The sequence below is a fragment of the Meles meles genome, chromosome 2, assembly GCF_922984935.1.
Source record: "Meles meles chromosome 2, mMelMel3.1 paternal haplotype, whole genome shotgun sequence".
Lineage (NCBI taxonomy): Eukaryota > Metazoa > Chordata > Mammalia > Carnivora > Mustelidae > Meles > Meles meles.
Window position 1 is genome coordinate 9,763,224 of NC_060067.1, and position 18,709 is coordinate 9,781,932.

The 18,709-nt window shown below is 40.8% G+C and overlaps 1 protein-coding gene across 1 annotated transcript in view; it reads left to right on the top strand.

The window, feature by feature from the left end:
- The window catches only part of ADAMTS3 (ADAM metallopeptidase with thrombospondin type 1 motif 3), a 225,541-nt gene that overhangs the window by 55,462 nt on the left and 151,370 nt on the right, over window positions 1-18,709 (top strand). The window lies entirely within an intron of this gene.

Consider the following 18,709-nt stretch of genomic DNA (forward strand, 5'->3'; position numbering starts at 1 on the left):
TAATTTTAAAGAGAGTAAAATACCCAAAAGTTTGAGAAACACTGTTTTAGAATTTTTCTACATGGAAGAAGGAACAATATCATACATTCAGCCTTTCAGCAGGCTTTGTTGATGGGACCATGAATCCTTGTCTTACCCTGTTGCCTCTGTGTGCAGCCTTGCTGCTCCCCTGTGCCCCAGTTTTCATCCATGTGAAGGAAGGTGATATCTGTTCACTCTGGCTGAACCTCATTTTAAATTACAGTAGCCAGAACTCAAAAGGAAAAAAAACCCAAAACATTTGTGGGAACTCATAAAGATGGATCAGTTACATTCACATTTAAAGTCCATCCTATTAATGGAACAAATTGTATAGGGTACCTTTATTTGTTTTCTCCAAACTGCCTATATTTTGCCATTAACTATTAGTGTTAACACACTTTTATTAGTAAAATGACTATATTAACTATACCACAGGATTTTACCTAGCGGGGTGAGACCACAAGGAAATCTTGTTTTCTTCCCTTGATGGGTTTGAGTTATTGTTAGTATTGTTAGTGCAGAGTATTGTTAGACATAAGTGAAGCCACGTGACTCTAGGAGAACTTCTGGTGGAGTAGTTCTTAGTGGACCGGTATTGAGACCTGGCTGAGAGCTTTGAAACTGATGAACATTGTTGACCACACAACCTTGCAGAACGTTTTCTGTGTCAGTTTTTCAACCTGTATACTTACTTGAGAATGAACACTAGTGACAGAAATTCGATTCAGGTCACGGCCATAAAAGCCATGGGCATGCAGATCCATGGGCAAAAGACTAGCAGTCTGATCACCTTTGTTTCCATAAATGGGTGCAGAGGTTTTTTGGTTTGTTTGTTGTTGTTGTTTATAAACATCCAGTTACTTTGAGAATATTTTAGGAAGTTGGTTGACAAGTCTTTGATGTCAGATGTTCTAGTGGTGCAGTGCTTCCATGGTGATTTTTACTAAAGAGACTGAATTTCTTTCCAAAGATGAGTTCCCTGATGAGCTTTAGCGATAAGTGGTGATTTCTGCACGAGGGAGTTTCGCAAAATGCCCATGTCACAACTTTTAACTCTACTTTTAATCGTTGCCTTATCGGGGAATGTATCATAATGTGAGCGGCACGGGCAAACTGACATTTGAGGAAATGCATCCATTTTAACAGAGTTAATATAACTATCCACAGTTTAAGCAGAAGGTAGACTTTGCTTTATCCAAACTGTGAAATATATTCCCCTCTATTCTTCCAGAATGGAAAGAAGCTTCTTTTTCTCTTTTTATACTTGTGCCTTGTTGAGAAATTCAGGAATACAGTACATAAATGTGGCTTCAGTTGACATGTTGATACATAATCAATCCTCATTACTCACGGATTGCGTATTTGCAAGTTCGCTTACTTGCTAATATTTATTTGTAGCCCCGGGGTCAACACGGGGGTGTCTTTGCCATTATTCACGGACATGCACAGAGCAGCAGAAATTTCGTGTTGCCCAAACGTGCATGTTCCTAGCTGAGGTCAAACAAGGTAACTCTCTGCCTTCTTGTTTCAGCTCTCCGGCTGTAACAAGTCTCCTTCCTGCGGTTTACTTAGTGCCACATTTTTTGCAGTTTTGTGTGTTTTATTGGTGATTTCACTGTTTGAAATGGTCCCCCAGGGGAGTGCTGAAGTGCTGGCTACTATTCTTGAGCGCAAGGGGGCCGTGGTGTGCCTTAGGGACAAAATACCGGAGGGGAGCTTTGTTCAGGCATGAATTATAATGCTGTTGGCCATGAGCTCCATGTTAATGAATCAGCAGTGTATTTAAATAAGTTGTCTGTAAATAGAAACACATTGAAAGCAGAGTTATATGTTGATTGCCTGATGAAAATGTTGCAACTAGAGGCTTTCAGGAATTGAACCCTGTATTTCCCCTAGGAGCAATTGTTTTGCATTCGCTATTTCAGTGTTCATTTGTTCTTTATAAAGTGAAATGACCACGATTAATGAGAAGAGACTGTATGTCTCTTAAGAGATGTTTGTATGCTTTTATACACATGATTTTTAAAACTAAAATGAAGCAGAACAAACTATCTGTGGTATTTTGCTATTTGCTAAACATTAGAGTTCAGCATCTTTCCCTGGTGGTACAAATGCATGAAAGAGTTTTAATGTGTCTGTGCTATAATTGAAATATGTAATGCTTATTTATTGTTCCACTTGGCACATAGACATTTAAATTCCTACAAGTGGAAACACCAAGTCAAAGGATATGTGGATTTTTCAGAATCCACACTGCCAAACTGTCCTCCTGAAGGGCTGTAATAATTTGTAATTCCAATACTAATATTTATGAATGTTTGTTTCTCCATAACTTTGAAGAACTGAGGATTATTTTTCTTTTAAATCTTTGCCAATCATAAAGAGATCAAGGGGGGCCACCTTAGCATTTGCCTATGGTAGAACCCAACCTCAGCGTGTGTGACTTTGTGTGTTAGGTGGAGCTCCAGGATTTGCATTTCTTATGGGTCTAAGATCTTCTTTTAAATCATGAATGAAAGAGGAGAGAGATCACAATCAACAAAACCAAAATACAAACAATTGAAAGAGAATATTATGAAAAACTCTATGCCAACAAATTAGGCAATCTGGAATACATGGATAAAATTCCTGGAAACATATAAAGTTCCCTAACTGAAACAGGAAGAAATAGAAAATTTGAATAGACCCAATACCAGCAAAGGAATTGAATCAGTCATCAAAAATCTCGTAACAAACAAAAGCCCAGGGCCAGATGGCTTCCCAGGGGAATTCTGCTGGACATTTAAAAAAGAGTTAATACCTATTCTTCTCAAACTGTTCCAAGCAATAGAAATGGAAGGAAAACTTCCAGACTCATTCTATGAGGGCAGTATTGCCTTGGTTCCCAAACCAGAAGAAGGTCCCACTAAAAAGGAGAACTAAAGGCCGGTAACCCTGATAAACATAGATGCAAAAATTCTTAGCAGGTTACTGGCAAATCAAGTCCAACAGTACATTAAAATAATTATTCATCACAGTCAGGTGGGATTTATTCCTGGGCTGCAAGGGTGATTGAGTGTTCGAAAAGAATAGAAAGAACCTCAGGTTAGGAGTTGAAAAATAAGGGTTAAAGTCCTAGCTGTGCCACTTACTACATGCACGACGGTGGGCATGTCATTTGACTTTAGTACTAGTACCTACATAGCACAAGAAGGTTTTAAAGATTGGGAGAACACGTGAATGTGGAACGAGCTATATAAGTTTAAATTGATGTTTTTATCACTGTTATCGTACCGTGTATGTGGACCTCAAACCCTTCGGTGCACAAGTGCTTTCTCTTGGGGTACTCCGTACGTGTCGAATGGAAGTGAGGCCCCATTTGCTTGTAGCCTATGAATCTCAGGGCCCCGACCGGCGTTGGTCTCTTCGCTCGTTCCTTATGCGGCCATTTAAAGATCAGGATGTGCTCGGGGTTGAAGGCAGAGGCTTGTCATCCGTATTTGATAGTTGGTATGGATGACCAGCTGCAACCAGCCACGCTTTCGCTAGGATTTCACCTTCCTTATTAGTCTAGTTGGTTGAGGTACCGAATGGTAATAGGGAGCAAGAGAGGCCAGCCATTCTATAAAAGCCATGTTTGGTGTTGGAAATAAGCTTTTTTCCTAATCCCTACTCATATCTCTGTGATTTACATTTACAGTTTGAAAAGAATAAAAAGCACTAGTCAGCCTGCAGGCAGAATGGAGAGCACAGCTCCTGCTCTTCAGAGTTCTTCATTTAACTAGGCAGAATCCTTTATGCCTAAGCATACCGCTAGCAGAGTTTGTGACATTGACAGACCTATTTTATTTATTTTTCTTTTCTTTTTTTAAAATTTTTTTATTAACTTATAATGTATTATTAGCCCCAGGGGTACAGGTCTGTGAATCGCCAGGTTTACACACTTCACAGCACTCGCCATAGTAGATACCGTCCCCAATGTCCATACCCCACCACCGTCCCCCTCCCCCTCCCCCCAGCAACCCTCAGTTTGTTTTGTGGGATTAAGAGTCTCTTACGGTTTGTCTCCCTCCCGATCCCATCTTGTTTCATGTATCCTTTGTCTAATCCCCCCAAACCTCCCATGTTGCCTGAGAGACGTATTTTAATGCCAGCATATAACTTCAATAAATTTCGTGTGATATCACACTTTTCATATAGCACAGGTGTGCAAAGAAAAATGCAGGAGGAGTAAATAAAATCGTGTGACTCACTGGCCTTTGTGCCCGACAGACGTTAGAGCAGCGGCTATTCAAAACAACCAGTGCTTTAGCCTCATACTTAATGTGTCGGGGTCAAGGCTTAGGTTGAAGCAAGGCGTAGCTCCGTCGACAGATACGCCTTCTCCTTTTCTTAGATGGTACGTATCGGCAAATGCCACATCTCAGGGCAAGAACATCAGAAGCAACTCAAGATGTGAGGTAAGTGCTGCCGAGCCGGCCTAAATGTAGAGGAACTAGAGGAAGTCTTTCTCCGCAGGGCTTGATAGTGGACATAGGCTGGTACTAAACTAGCTGGAGAGATGCTTTCGCCTTTTAATGTGACTTGCAGGCAGGGTGTGGCTTTTGATCAGGACCTGACATTAATGATCAGGGTCAGCTGTGGTTAAAGCTTATTTTTTCCATCATAAGAAGATCATCAGGGAAAAAAGTCAGTATATTTCAATACTGTAAACTGTTTTGGGCTGTTTCAGCCATTTGGCAGCTCTATAAACAGAGTCGGATTTCATTGAAAGAATGAGAACTGAGAAATATATGTTCTTTCGTTCCAGCTGCGGTGGCTGCCTTTCCAAAGGAGAACTAGTTTCTGAGTGTGAATTTTAAGAACTGGATCCTGTTATTTTTTTTTCCTGAAAAAATTAGAAATATCCTAAATAACTTCTGAAAAATATGAAAGGTTTGGCTTTGATTTTCTTTTGGTGTAAGCTAAATAGAACGACTAGATAATGTACGAGGGAAATTCCATTATTGGTGGTCGGTCCCATCGGTACGAACTACGATGGAAGGACTCAAGGTGACTTCCAAGATCATGTCTCAGTTTTAAAGTTCTATCATTTTTACTAGTTCTTTTTAACAGCCACATATAATATTCTTATTTAACATAAGCTTTTAAGGAAGTTGGGCAGAGTATCTGTCAGGGTCCTGGTAGGGAGCTGCGCCATTCTGTAAGAGGTTGAACTGAGAAGGGCTTCATGAAGGGACTCTTTAAGAGATGTGTGCAGGATAAGGGAACCAGCGTGGGATGATGAGGCACCCAGAGCCGATCAAGAGGTGGATTTGTTACTGTCCCAAGGCCACAAGGGATAAGGCAGGGGACATGGTATTAAAAGCTGTGGCCATGGCAAAGGGTAGCTGAGGCGTACGACTGTCAGACCTACAGTGTGGCAGGAAAGGAGAACAGACACTTTCTCTTCTCCCATCCTCTGACATGGAGGATGCTGGGGGAGGGTACCGCAGGCCAGGCTAACATGAGAAATATGTCATTTTCACCCGCATTGAAATAGTTGGTATCTGGACATACCTAACCGTACAGAAGGCTGGGGAATATAGTTCTCCTGTATGTCTAGAAAGATGAGGGAAACACAAGTACTGCTGAGTTCCAGCAGCCCCTGCTGTAGAAGGATCAAGAACGACTCCCAGCTTTCTGACCCAGCAGCCGGTGGATTGTGGTTGGTTAGGAAGCTATCGTGGGCTTTCGTCTTATCTGTTGGTTACTTTATCCATAAGGACTCTGGGCTTTTTCTCTCATTACAACTTGGTCTTCAGAGGCTCTTTTTTGTTTATATTTAGCATATGCACGTCTTCTAGGTCTTTCCCATTCATCTCCCCTTGAATATCTCTATTCCTTTATCCTGCTTTATTTTCTTCAAAATACTTTTTCACTATATGAAAATACATCACTTACTTGTCCATTGTTTTCACTAGTATTTTAAGCTTTGTGGGGGTGGTGACTTTGTCATGTTCCTTACTGTATTCCCGGTTCCTGGAATAATGAATGACCCGCAGTGGGGGCTTAAACTTTTTTTTTTTTTTTTAAAGATTTTATTTATTTATTTGACAGATGAGATCACAAGTAGGCAGAGAGGCAGGCAGAGAGAGAGAGAGGGGGAAGCAGGCTCCCTGCTGAGCAGAGAGCCTGATGCAGGGCTCGATCCCAGGACCCTGGGATCATGACCTGAGCTGAAGGCAGAGGCTTTAACCCACTGAGCCACCCAGGCGCCCCCTTAAACATTTTTATTCAGAGGAAGTATCACCAGATCCCATGAGCCACTGTAGCATGGCACCATATTTCTCTTTTTCTATTCTTATTTATGCCCACTGGGTGTTCTGTCTATTTGCATCACTTTGTTTCTCTCCTTACAACTTTTCCTTTGTTTGCTTTAGTTTGACTTACATCTTGCTTTATGGGTATTGTAGTTAGATGAAAGAGTTTTCAGTGATGTCGCCATAAACTGCCCTGAAGTCTTAACAGTCCATGTTCCATTTTTAAATGCCTTTATATATTCTCAGGTTTCTAGTTGGTTGCTGTTTATTTGTTGCTGATGCCTTTCAGTTTTCTTTGCTATTGCTCCCACTCAATTTCTGTTATGATTTCTTGCCTTGTCTCAGGACTTACCTTTTGTTCCAGCCAGACTTTTCTTTCCTTTGAATTCTTGTGACACTTTTGTCTCTATCATCAGACCTTCCCCGTCTTCACTATACAACCTTGTCTTAAACACTTCAAAATACTATGTGAGGATCCAGAATTTTCTTTTTTTTTTTTTTTTTTTTTTTTTAAGATTTTATTTATTTGGCAGAGAGAAATCACAAGAGAGGCAGGCAGAGAGAGAGGAAAGGAAGCAGGCTCTCCGCCGAGCAGGGAGCCTGATGCGGGACTCGATCCCAGGACCCTGAGATCATGACCCGAGCCGAAGGCAGCGGCCTAACCCACTGAGCCACCCAGGCGCCCCAGAATTTTCTTTTATTCACTAGGTGTTCTTTCTCTGTCTTAACGCTAACTCTGTTCTTTCAGCTTTCCATTGTTGGGTACCAAGCCATCTAAATTTAGAATGTCAAATCGCAGCTACTTTATTATGTTCATGGATTTTGTGTGTCAGGAATTCATAGAGGACAAGTGCAAATGATTTGTCTTTGCTCCAGAATGTCTGGGTCCTCATCTGGAAATGCTCAAAAGACAGGAGTGGTTTGAATGGCTGAGTGTTGGGACTCTGTGGAGCTGGGTTCTTCATTCTCACGTCTGGTGGCTGGGCTGAGTGAGTCAAAGGCTTCAGCGGTTACCAGAGTGCCTGCATGTGGCCTCCTTGTATGGCTTGGGCTTCTCAGTGTGGCTGCTGGATCTAAGAGAGGACATGTGGAGAGTTGAGTGTTCCTTGGGACTGAGGCAGAAGCTGCACGTTTTCTCCATGGCTAGGCTTAGAAATCACACAGTGGCACATCTTCCACATTGTTTTGATAAATATAAGGGTGAATCATAAAAGCTGGCCTGGGTTCCAGGGAGGGCAGTTAAATCCTATGTCTTGGCAGGAAGTGTCAAGGTCATACTGACAAAACCAATGTGGAATGGAAGATTGTGTTGCCGGCCATCTTTGGTAAATAAAATCTGCCACGTTAACCTTTGTCTAATTCATGGGATTTCCTCTGTTTAACTCAATGAGGTTGAAATGTCTTGTGACCTTGTTACTCGAACAGGGACCAGAAGCATGAACATGACCTAGGAGTTTATTAGAAATATAGAATCTGAGAGCACTGAATCAGACTCTGCATTGACAAGATCTCCAGGTGATTCATTTACATTTTAGAGTTTGAGAAACTCTGCCCTAGGAAACACTGACCATGATATGGGCTTGCCAGTATCCACCCAGTGGCAGAAAAATAGCAAGTGCTAAAGGAGTAGTTTAACTGCTCTAGATTGAACTCCTATGTACAAGCAAAATTTCTGTACTTTAAATTATACCTGTCATTATATTAGTGCTAACTGTGACCTACACTCTTTTCAGGAACAGTAAATATATCTTTAGTTTGTGTCTTCAAAATAAAATATGCACAATCCTAGGTTTAATAATTAATCTCTGTGACTCAAGGTTTGGAATGATTACGTATTTTAGTATGTATTATAATGTTAATTTGAATAATTTCTAAGATCAAGAAGTTAGGTTCTTTTGGATTTTACATTCCTCTTGAACTATTTTTTAATTGTTGAATTTGTTTTTTTTAGTTTTTTGTTAAAAAGTATTATGCTGTATTTATTAATTTGAAATAACAAGTATTCATTTTTATTATTTGCCAAGTCCATAATCATATGGAAGTATAAAGAGTCATTATCCAGATAGAATTTATAAAGCTTTTTCTTTCCTGTGACAACTGTTAGTAGATATTTATTTTCTACTAAATGAAAGAATATGATTTTTAATTCATTTTTTATAACTTACTTTGTTTCTTAGAACAGTTAAGACATCCTGACTCACCCTACAAACTCTTAAAAACCCAAGAAATGTATACATATTTTATTTTCTCTTTAGTAGATGACTGTTATGTATTTTAATTATACAGAGTTCAATTGATAGATTCCATTTACTCAAGTTTCCTTTGAATAGTCATCTTAAAATTTGTTTTAGAGTAGGGGAATAAATATCCAGAAATTCATTTTGATTGGCACATTATTTGTTAAGCAGTTTTTCTCAAACTATAATTTCCAGACTACTACTATTTGCAGGAACTGAAGGGCTTGTTAAAATTGCATATTTCTGATCTCCATCCCAGTCCTCTTGAATCAGACGCTCTGGGTTGGAACATGGAAAGTCTCTGAGGTTGGGACCCAGTTTCTTTGGCAAACTAACATTTGCGACCTACTTTACGTTAGTCTTACAGTCGTATTTCAGGTTATTTATCACGGGAATAAGCGGGTCTTGAGACGTTGGCACGGAACAGCCTTTGAAATTCCCATCTTCCCTGGGAGATCTAACATTGGAAGATCATTTAATTGGAGATCATTTTAGAGATGACCTAGTAAAACTCTCGTGATTTTTCAGATTATGAAACTGGCTCTGAAGAGTTTAAATGTCTTTTCAAAAGTCGCACTAGTTAATAGCAAAGCTATGTCCAGAACCCAAATCTTGTCAGCCAAGCTAGTTTCCTTCTCTCTGCTAAGATGAGGTAGACGCATCTTCTCTTTAAGCCTAGTATTTAGGTACATTGGTGGATCAATGGTAAGATCATAAAGGAAATCCTGAGCATTTAGTCGGAAAGGATCTCTTGGTTTTCCAGAGTTACCCTTGTTAAGAAAATGAATGTTTGCCGTCTTTGATTCTATCAGGGTTTTAGTCGCCTAATTTAAGTTTTTTCTTAGCTATTTTCTTGTATGTCCTTAGAAACCTCCTCATGAATCAGGAAAATTCCTAGATAAAATGTCTTAATGTGAAAAGTTGACACGGGAAAAAAATCCGATACTCGAGGGGGTGATTTATTCTCTTTATGAAGAGGAATGAAGCTTTTCATTAAACCAATACAGGAGTTTAGATGCCGTAGAGTCCGTAAATATCACGTACTTAGGAAAGTCATTTTATTAGAGATTCTTAAGATTCTGAAAATGAGGATCAAGGAACATTCTCCTTCCACCCATCTGAAAGTTCGGTCCCCTTCGCAGCCTCCTCCCTCTTCCCTGTTGCACCCCATCCTTTCCCTCGAAGTGTGTGAGCACATGGCCGCCCAGCGTTGTGGGTGAGCCACAGTACCCCCGCTTCCTTTCCAGTTGTTCGGTCCCTACACTGACTTTTAAACCGCAGAAGATACTGAAGAGTGTTGCATAATTTGGCTTTTTCAGTTTTCTTCCACAAAGAAAATTCTGTGATTAACATTTTTGGATATTTTACGTCTATGAATATCGAGCACCAAACTTATCATGAAAGTTGAGGTAGATCATACCGGCATATTTGTGATCTGTTGGATAACGCTAATGATTGTTAATATATTTACTCCTATAACTTCGACATTTCCAAAACACTATGTTTTCTTATTTATTTATTTATTTGACAGAGAGAGAGAGAGATCACAAGTAGGCAGAGAGGCAGGCAGAGGGCAGAGGAAGCAGGCTCCCTGCTGAGCAGAGAACCTAATGTTGGGCTTGATCCCAGGACCCTGATATCGTGGACCTGAGCCGAAGGCAGCAGCTTAACTCACTGAGCCACCCAGGCGCCCCAACACTATGTTTTCTTGTTTCAGATTAAGACATAATGTTGTCTTAGTTTTAACCTGAAGTGTATAGGGCATGTAGTTTCATTCAACAAGTACCTGCGTCCCTCAGCATGAAGAGATGTGGGGCAGTTTATACACAGTCACACAATTAGATACTGAAAGAATAAGTCAGCAAGAAGGGAAGATAAGAGAAGGGAAACCGATGTCCAAAAGAAGGTTGGTATCGAAGGATTCACAGCACAAGATTGTCTTAAAGTTAGAATAAAAATTTGACTTGGAATTTTCCTACAGATATTGTTAGTTATATAATTATAATGCTTTTGAAATAGAAATAAACGAGTTTTTCAGAAGAAGCAAAATTGGTCCCATTACTAAAATCTGAGAGATTTTTCTTCCTGGATTCTCATGTAGCAAACAATGTATGATACTGAGAGGTCCTCAACAACAAACACCCTATTATTATAATAATGGGCTTCACAGGGCTTTTTTGGTATAATCTCCTTTATAATAGGTTGATGCTTTAACACTTTGCATAGCTGAATGAAAATGGTTTTATTTAGGGGCCAAATAACCATAGCATGGCTTAACTGAGGGGGGGGGGGGCTGGTAGTGGGGATTAGAGTAAATAAGAGGAATTAAACTGAATATATAGAAAATCCTTCAGTCTGCAGGAAATATTCCTAGAATTTCATTGCTTGCAACCTAGATTTTGATAATCAGGCAATGGAAGGTTGAAGATTATGCTTTCTAATTGAAGAACTGCAATGATGATGTCTAGTGTTGAAGAACTGCAATGATGATGTCTAGTGTTGCTGGTTAAGGTTAGGTCCATTTGCTTTAGCAATTAATTGAATCCATATTAATTAATTGAGTCAAGATGTTTGCAATCTTTCTCTCTCTTTTTAAAATTTAGGGCTCTAATCATCATACCTGTCTAAATAGGAAAGCCTATTCACCCCCTTCATAGAGCAGATTCTGCAAATACACATTTAGTGTTATCAGTTTGCAAGGGATTATGTTAAATGATCTTGAGATTCATAAATCATCCAGAAGGATCATTGTTGAATGAATTGCCAGCGAAACCCAAATATAAATATGGAATTTAACCAGATTTATATCTCAGAGAATCAGCTGACACCTTGCTCAACATCTCTCTCTTTTTTTAAAAGATTTTATTTATTTATTTGACAGACAGATTACAAGTAGGCAGAGGAGCAGGCAGAGAGAGAGGAGGAAGCAGGCTCCCCGCTGAGCAGAGAGCCAATGCAGGGCTCAATCCCAGGACCCTGAGATCATGACCTGAGCTGAAGGCAGAGGCTTTAACCCACTGAGCCACCCAGGCACCCCATTGCTCAACATCTCTTAATCTCCAAGGACTTGCACAGTTAACTTAAATAATTAAACGAGTGGCAATGATAAGTACCATAGACATAAAGATAAGATGTTGGAATCCAAAGTAGTAAAAGTTACTTCTGGCTTTGGAATAAGGGAAAATTTTATGGAAGTCTGTGACATGGCTTGGAAAATATTTTAGCTACTTCTTCATTTTCATAAACCCTCTCCAAGTGCATCCCAAATAATTAAGTTTCTTTAATGTAAAAAAGAAATGCTGTCTTTGCATACCAAATACAGCTTTGAATCAGTTCCACTCACTATTTTCTTGCCTCTCTCGACTATTTTGTCTTCCTCGATGTCTCCTGAGTAGAAATTTTGGGGCTATCATTGAAATACTCTTTGAAATTCAGGAAAGATTTGGCAATAGCAATGACACCTGCCCATCCTAATGATGAAATGGGACCAGGCGATATGTCTCTGGGCACACTGATACAGTAAGAGTCGGAGGAAGCAGCGTAGCCAAGTGGCGAGTCTCAAAATGTGTTTTCAAGGAAGCTTAGTGAATTAATATAGAGCTGTTGTACCCCTACGGTGTAATGATAGTCTTTCTTGAATATTATATTTACAAATATTCTCTCTCACATACACACACAACATTAAAATAATTCTTTTTCAGTGCCTCTTCTGGACATCTAAAACTAAACTAAGTTTAGGGCTCCTGGGTGGCTCAGTTGGTTGAGCGACTGCCTTCGGATCAGGTCATGATGCTGCAGTCCCAGGATCAAGTCCAGGGTCTGGCTACCTGCTCAGCAGGGAGTCTACCTCTCCCTTTGACCTTCCCCCTCTCGTGCTCTCTCTCTCTCATTTTCTCTCTCTCTCCCTCAAATAAATAAAATCTTAAAAAAAACCCTAATTTTAATTAAACTCGTTTAAAACTTAACAGAGATTTTAAAAAAGCAAAAAACAAAAAAATAAGCATATGAAATTTATTATTGCTTTTCTGTGTTATGATCTAGTATTGACATGATAACCAATTTAGCCCCAAATAACGGATATCTGATTGAGTTCAGCTTCAATAATGTATTATATTATTTGGCACATGTTTCCTGGCATCCACAAAAGCTACCTAGTTCTATTCTCCTTCCTTAATAGATTCAAGAATCACTGCAGTAAAACAGGATTTAGGTATCACAATTAAAAATGGAATGTTTCCATAGCATAAGGTTTTTAGTTTATCTGGCACAGAATTTTCGAGAAAAACTTGGTAATTCTTGTTGGAACTCTTTAAAATATATTTTATATCAATTTTATCTTAAACCAAGTTAATGCAATTTAGTCTTTTCTTAGTGACTGATGTTTGTGGTTATCGACATATAGAGACTTGAGTTTCACCTTTTCTTAGGGCTTTGTCCTTTGCAGAGGGCATTCATAGACATTATCTCATCTGAGAGTCCCTATATCCCACAGCCCTTCCTCTAGTTTGCCATTTACACTCTGATGAGAATTAGGAAACCATCTAACCTGGTTTATTAGAATTGGGTGTCAAATAAGGCTGTGAGGACCCCTCCTAGTGAGTAAGGAGTGTGGCCTTTGTGATAGCTGTTTCCATCCTCAGAGGCTAGTTGGCTTAATTCTGGATTCTTGGCAGTGTTTGTTGATGATGTAGCTGGAAGCGTTGACCAGATGAGAGGGGAATTACGCAGCTGGATTTTTCGCGTAGATCATTGTTTTATAAATATCCCCTCCAAAATGCTGTCAGACGGCCCGTGTGAAGACTTAATTAAAACAATAAAATGTGTTTAATATAATGTCCTTAATGCTGTCCTAAACATAATAAATATTTTAAAACTTCATCTGTGTTAAATTTGGGGAAATAATTTGAGAAATACAATTAATATTTCCTGAACTGTTACACGGGAGTGGAGAATGGTCAATGTGGAGGGCTTTGTGTCACAAAGGGAAATTCACAAAATATTACCTTGCTATCATACATCATTTAAGTAACATTGAAGGTGGGTGAAAAGTGATTGCCTCTGTTTAACAGAATCGTCTAGGACCATATGTCTTCTTATGTGTGACATTTCTAGAAACTCTGAAGTTACAACTTCAAAGTTGTAAATACTGGCAGCATGAGACGTAATCCTGGTACTTGGAAAGCCACCATCTGAGACTTTTTCATTTTATACATCGGGTTTTATTCCTCTAAGGCACTCTGTTGTATTCATTTGTGAAATAAAACTAGGGATCTGAGAGCGGGAGTGTGCTGTTTAGTCCTGGGGTGTGACCGTGTGTGGTCTTTGGGCTTCTAACAATGTTCGCTGAATGCATGACTCCCTAATGGAGTTTCTCGGTGGGTAAAAGTGCCTTCAGTACTTAACTGTTACGTACTGATGATTTTATGCTGAGGTGGTGTAGTCTAAAAATATATAGGGTGACTATTAAAAAGTACTCATTTGGTAGCTACTAAGTGAGAGAAATCAATATAGCGTGCTGGGAAGAGCAGTGGAAAAATCTCCCCATCATGAATCTGGCTAGGATCTGACGAGCATCTGACCACTTCCTCTTCCATAACTCTTTTTACTATCTCTTCAGCCCCTGCCACTCTAATTAGATACTTCTGTTTGAATTCTTTCCCACAATCTTCATCCCTTGTGTCTTCTTCGCTGCAGTTACTTTTATTTTGATAAAACTCTCTACGGCTGAGATGCCCCTGATCCTCTTCTCTGGGTTCCTCCCTTCTCTCCTTGTCATTCCTTCTGAACTTCCTTCTGAGATGTTCTATTTTCACTGGCCTATTGCTTACGTTGATTTCTCCTCCCTCAAGAATTGGACATGAACGCTGGCCCAGGCTGACGTTCCGGGCCCTGGGATGAAGCAGAGAATGAATGGGACAGAGGCCATGCTTGCTGAAGCTTCTGTTCTGAAAGGGTGACAGTCACCTAGGCTAGGCCTTGTTAAAAAAAAAAAAAAAAAAAGAATGAAAGAAAAACAAAAGGGATCAGCAAAGAGCCCATCGTGGCTGCAGGGGAGCCAGCAACAGTGAATGAGGACACAGGCCCAAGAGGAGGTGCCAAGAGCAGAGGCAGCCCATCGGACCTCAGAACTTCGGTTACTCACCTGAGTGAGAGGAGGCATCTGTAAAAGCAGAGGACTTAGATTTTAAAGGCATCAAGTACTTATTTTCTCCGGTAATTAGTCTTCATTTCTCTTCCCTCCTCTTTCTCCTTTTCTCCTCCCACTGTCACTTCTCCCTCCTGGACTTTGACTTAACCTCGTGCTGCTGGCTTTTTAGTCTTGTCTTCCCTCTGGCAGATAATCGTCAGATCAATCTTTCCAAACTGCTTTGTGGTTGTTCTCGTTCTTCATGTGAGAGTTCAGACTGGAGGGACACGAGTCCTCGGTTGCTTCTTTCCAGAACTGCCCCACACAGGCTCTACTCAGAGCGAGCAGGTTACTCGCGTGCCCTCAAGCACGTGTTGGGCTTTTGTGCTTCAGAACCTTGCTCAAGCCTGAAAGGTCTCACTTCTAGTGCCTTCTCTCACACCACCGGCATGGCAGTCCTCCTACCTTTTGAAGACCACAACAAGTCTGAAAAGTTGCTGTTCCCTCCCTTGGACCATTCATTCCTGTAGTTTTTCATAAAAAATATGTTGAAGACATGGTTCTTGCTAACAATGGTTCTGGGGCTTATGGGGGCAAAGATGAATGAGGAGTCAGCCTCAGGAACGGACAGTGCTCTTGGGGAGATGCAGGATAATACATTTAACATTTAAGTCAAACGACCCAAAATTTGTGTTAAAGGTCATGAGAGCAGAGAGCACAAGGCTCTGAGTCAGAAGGATGGGCGGAGATGGTCTGATGTAGACGGGGCCACCTAATGTAGGTAGAGGTAAGGAAGTCGTTTCTGAGGAATCCACAGTGAAGCCAACACCTGGGGAGTGAAAAAGAGCCCGCCAAGGAAAGTGTGGTGTGTGGGGAGAGGAGCCTTCTAAGTAGAACCAACAGCATTTCAAAGTCTGAGGCAATAAGGAGCTTGGAAATATCAATGGAAAAATGGAGCCGAGCCAAGGCCCTGAGGTTGGTGCCTAGTAAGCCCGGTGAGAGTGAGGCCGCCTGAGGTTGATGGGCAGGGCGGGTGGTGCCCGCACTGGAGGCCGTGATAAGGAGTGCGGAAGCGATTGCCGTGTGTTAGGAGAAGGCGTGGCCTTCGCTTAATGAATTTGAGTCGCCAACTCAAATGCAGTTGAGTCTGCCATCTCTTCATTAAAACCCACCTGTCTTTTCTCCCTGGGCACCCAGCCAGATTCCATTTCCTGGTTCTCTTTGCAGTGGGCTTTGAGCCACATGACGGTATCTTACTCAGGGAAGTCAATGGTAGTGGTAAAAAGCCACATGGTAAGTGGTGGTGAGTAGCCCCCCGATGAGGGCTGGAATGTCAGTTGGAATAGATTTTAGGTCATTTTGGATATAGAATGAACAGCTCCTACTGACAACTTGCTGTGTGCCCAGTAAACTTGTGGGGGAAGAAAATCTCATTGATTTGAGTCTCAAGGGCACTATCACGTACTTTCTGGACTTTCTGTAACGTACCTCACTGAATACTTGTAGGTATATATTTTGTTTATTTGACTAGATTGCCCTAAACTAGAGGGCAAACAGACCCTATCTTTGAGACGCTTTTATTTACTGTCATGTCTAGTATGTGCTTCAGATAAAGTACTTTGTAAATTAAACTCCACTTAAATTAGTGAATAAAAGGGTAGGTTCTCAGATTTTTTGACCACGGAGTTTTCAGGGGTCATGTGACCCAGCCTTGCCTTGCCATTGATACCACCTCTACTTGGCTTAAATTTTTGTTGCCTTCTAAGGGAGAGGCTTAGCTGTGTTAAATTTTACCTCTGTTTACCCAGTCATAATGCAAACAGCCTAAGGAAGGCCACAGGGGAGGATTTATGAGCTAGCCCTATTCTTGGTCTCCACCACTACCACTTACTTCCCTGGGTAGGATACAGTAACGTGGTTCACAGCCAACTGCAAAAAGAGAGCCAGGAAATGGAATCTGGCTTAGTGGAGAAAGTAATATCATGGGGACTGGGAATTGAATATTTGCCATAGGAGGTATGTAGAAATGTTTTTTAAAGGCATGTGAACTAATCCTCACTGCCTCACCATCACTAGCCATAGTGTCCCCACGAGCCGTGGCCCAGTGCTCAGACGTGTTTCATCGGCCACTGTTTCCATCTACAGTTAGGCACTCCTCTGGGAGAAACCTTATGATTTACGGGACGCCTCAAGATAGGAGGCAGTTTCTGTAATCCACATGGGCATCGATGAGGTCTGTAACTAAGGAAGTGGTGGTGGAAATAGAAGGATGGGATAAGAATGTAAGAAACTTCGTAGAACATGGCGACTGGATGGATTTGGTGCGAAGAAAAGACTAGAATAAAGATGAATGCTGAAGCCCCATGCTGATAAAGCTCAATTTATAAACGTAAGTGTAGGTCAACAGACCAGTGTTTTTGAGATAAAGCCAGTTAATCCTGCTGATCACTGATGGATGGCATTAGTGATGAGCTTGGACATTTAAGCCTGGGACATGGAACTGTGTTTGTGCTTAGTCTGAATGTGTTTTATGAATGTCTGAGAAGGGCAAAAACAATGATGTTGAAATTACTGGTAAAAAGAGATATAAGAATGGAACACTGATGCTAAAGAGATTAAAATGCCAACTGGAAAACATGAGAAAAATGTTGGAAATTCTATTTGTAGAGGAGATCCATTGATAGTAGGAACAACTTTGAAGGGTGAAGAGTAAAGGCCCCTTGTAAAAAATACTGCATTTCACAGTAGAGGATAGAGGAAGAGTGATAGAGCAGATGAGAAAACAGCTCCAAAAAGGGGAGTTAGGTATCGAAGGTCAGCATGAATATCCAATGCCCATTAGCTCAGTGTTCTTTTTAGGGAAAGCTAGAAGTTTCTTTGAGAGGGTAAGGGTTAAGCATAGTGAAGGAGCTGTGGCTGTGGTTTTTCGTGAGACGTGGTCACATAAAATCAAGGACTGTTTTGTGCACAGCATCAGGGTAAGTGCAGAAGTGCGTGGGGGGACACCCTAGTTTCTAAAACCTCCCTGTGAAGCTTGCACAGGGGAAGGAGGGCATAGAGCATGCAGGTGGAAGAAGTCAGAATGGAAACCAGGAAACAGAGTCGAATGCAACAGAAGAGCGACAGTCAGCCATGTTTGTTGCAAGCAAGTGCCATATGGGAAGGCGCACCTGCCTTTCATTTCTGTGCTGCTCCGCAGAGAGTGGTGGAACTGTTAGATCGACAGCTGGAAAGGATGCGCATCCCCCAGGCCCAGGCCATGTTTCACGAGAGCCAGTAATCTCCTACTTGAAAACATAGAATAAGCCAAGGGCCTCAGGAGAAAAATAGGGCTTACTTCTAGATCCAACGTGTGTTTCCTAAACAATTACAATTCCCACGCTAACACATTATTTCTCTGATTTAATTTTCAAATAAAAAGCACAAAAATTTAAATTCATACTACATATTAATGTATGACCTTTAAATTGGAAATGTGAGCTGTAACTATTTGACTATAATGTGGGCTTGATACCTAATGAAGAGCAAAGTTCAGACAAAAGACATCATTTCTATTCAGCCATAGTACTGAACATAGTCTTGGGATTTTCTAAATAAAAGATGAAACAGCCAGAAAAAAAGACTCTATTAATGAATGCAAGCATAACTTTTTTAGTAGGGAAGCTTGGGGCTGGAGGAGGGAAAAATATGTATAAAACCATCAAGTGTTAGATGAAGATAGGACAAATATGAGTTAGTTCCTCAAATTAATAAATATTGGAAATGCAGTATTTCCACTGAAACTTAAAGAGGCTTTTTAAAGGAACTCATTGTCCTCCTACTATAGTAGTATGGAAGGAAAATGTAAATGACTTAAAAAAAATACGAGCCAGGGGCGCCTGAGTGGCTCAGTGGGTTAAGGCCTCTGCCTTCGGCTCAGGTCATGATCCCGGGGTCCTGGGATCGAGCCCCATGTCGGGCTCTCTGCTCCACGGGGAGCCTGCTTCCTCCTTTCTCTGCCTGCCTCTCTGCCTAGTTGTGATTTCTCTCTGTCAAATAAATAA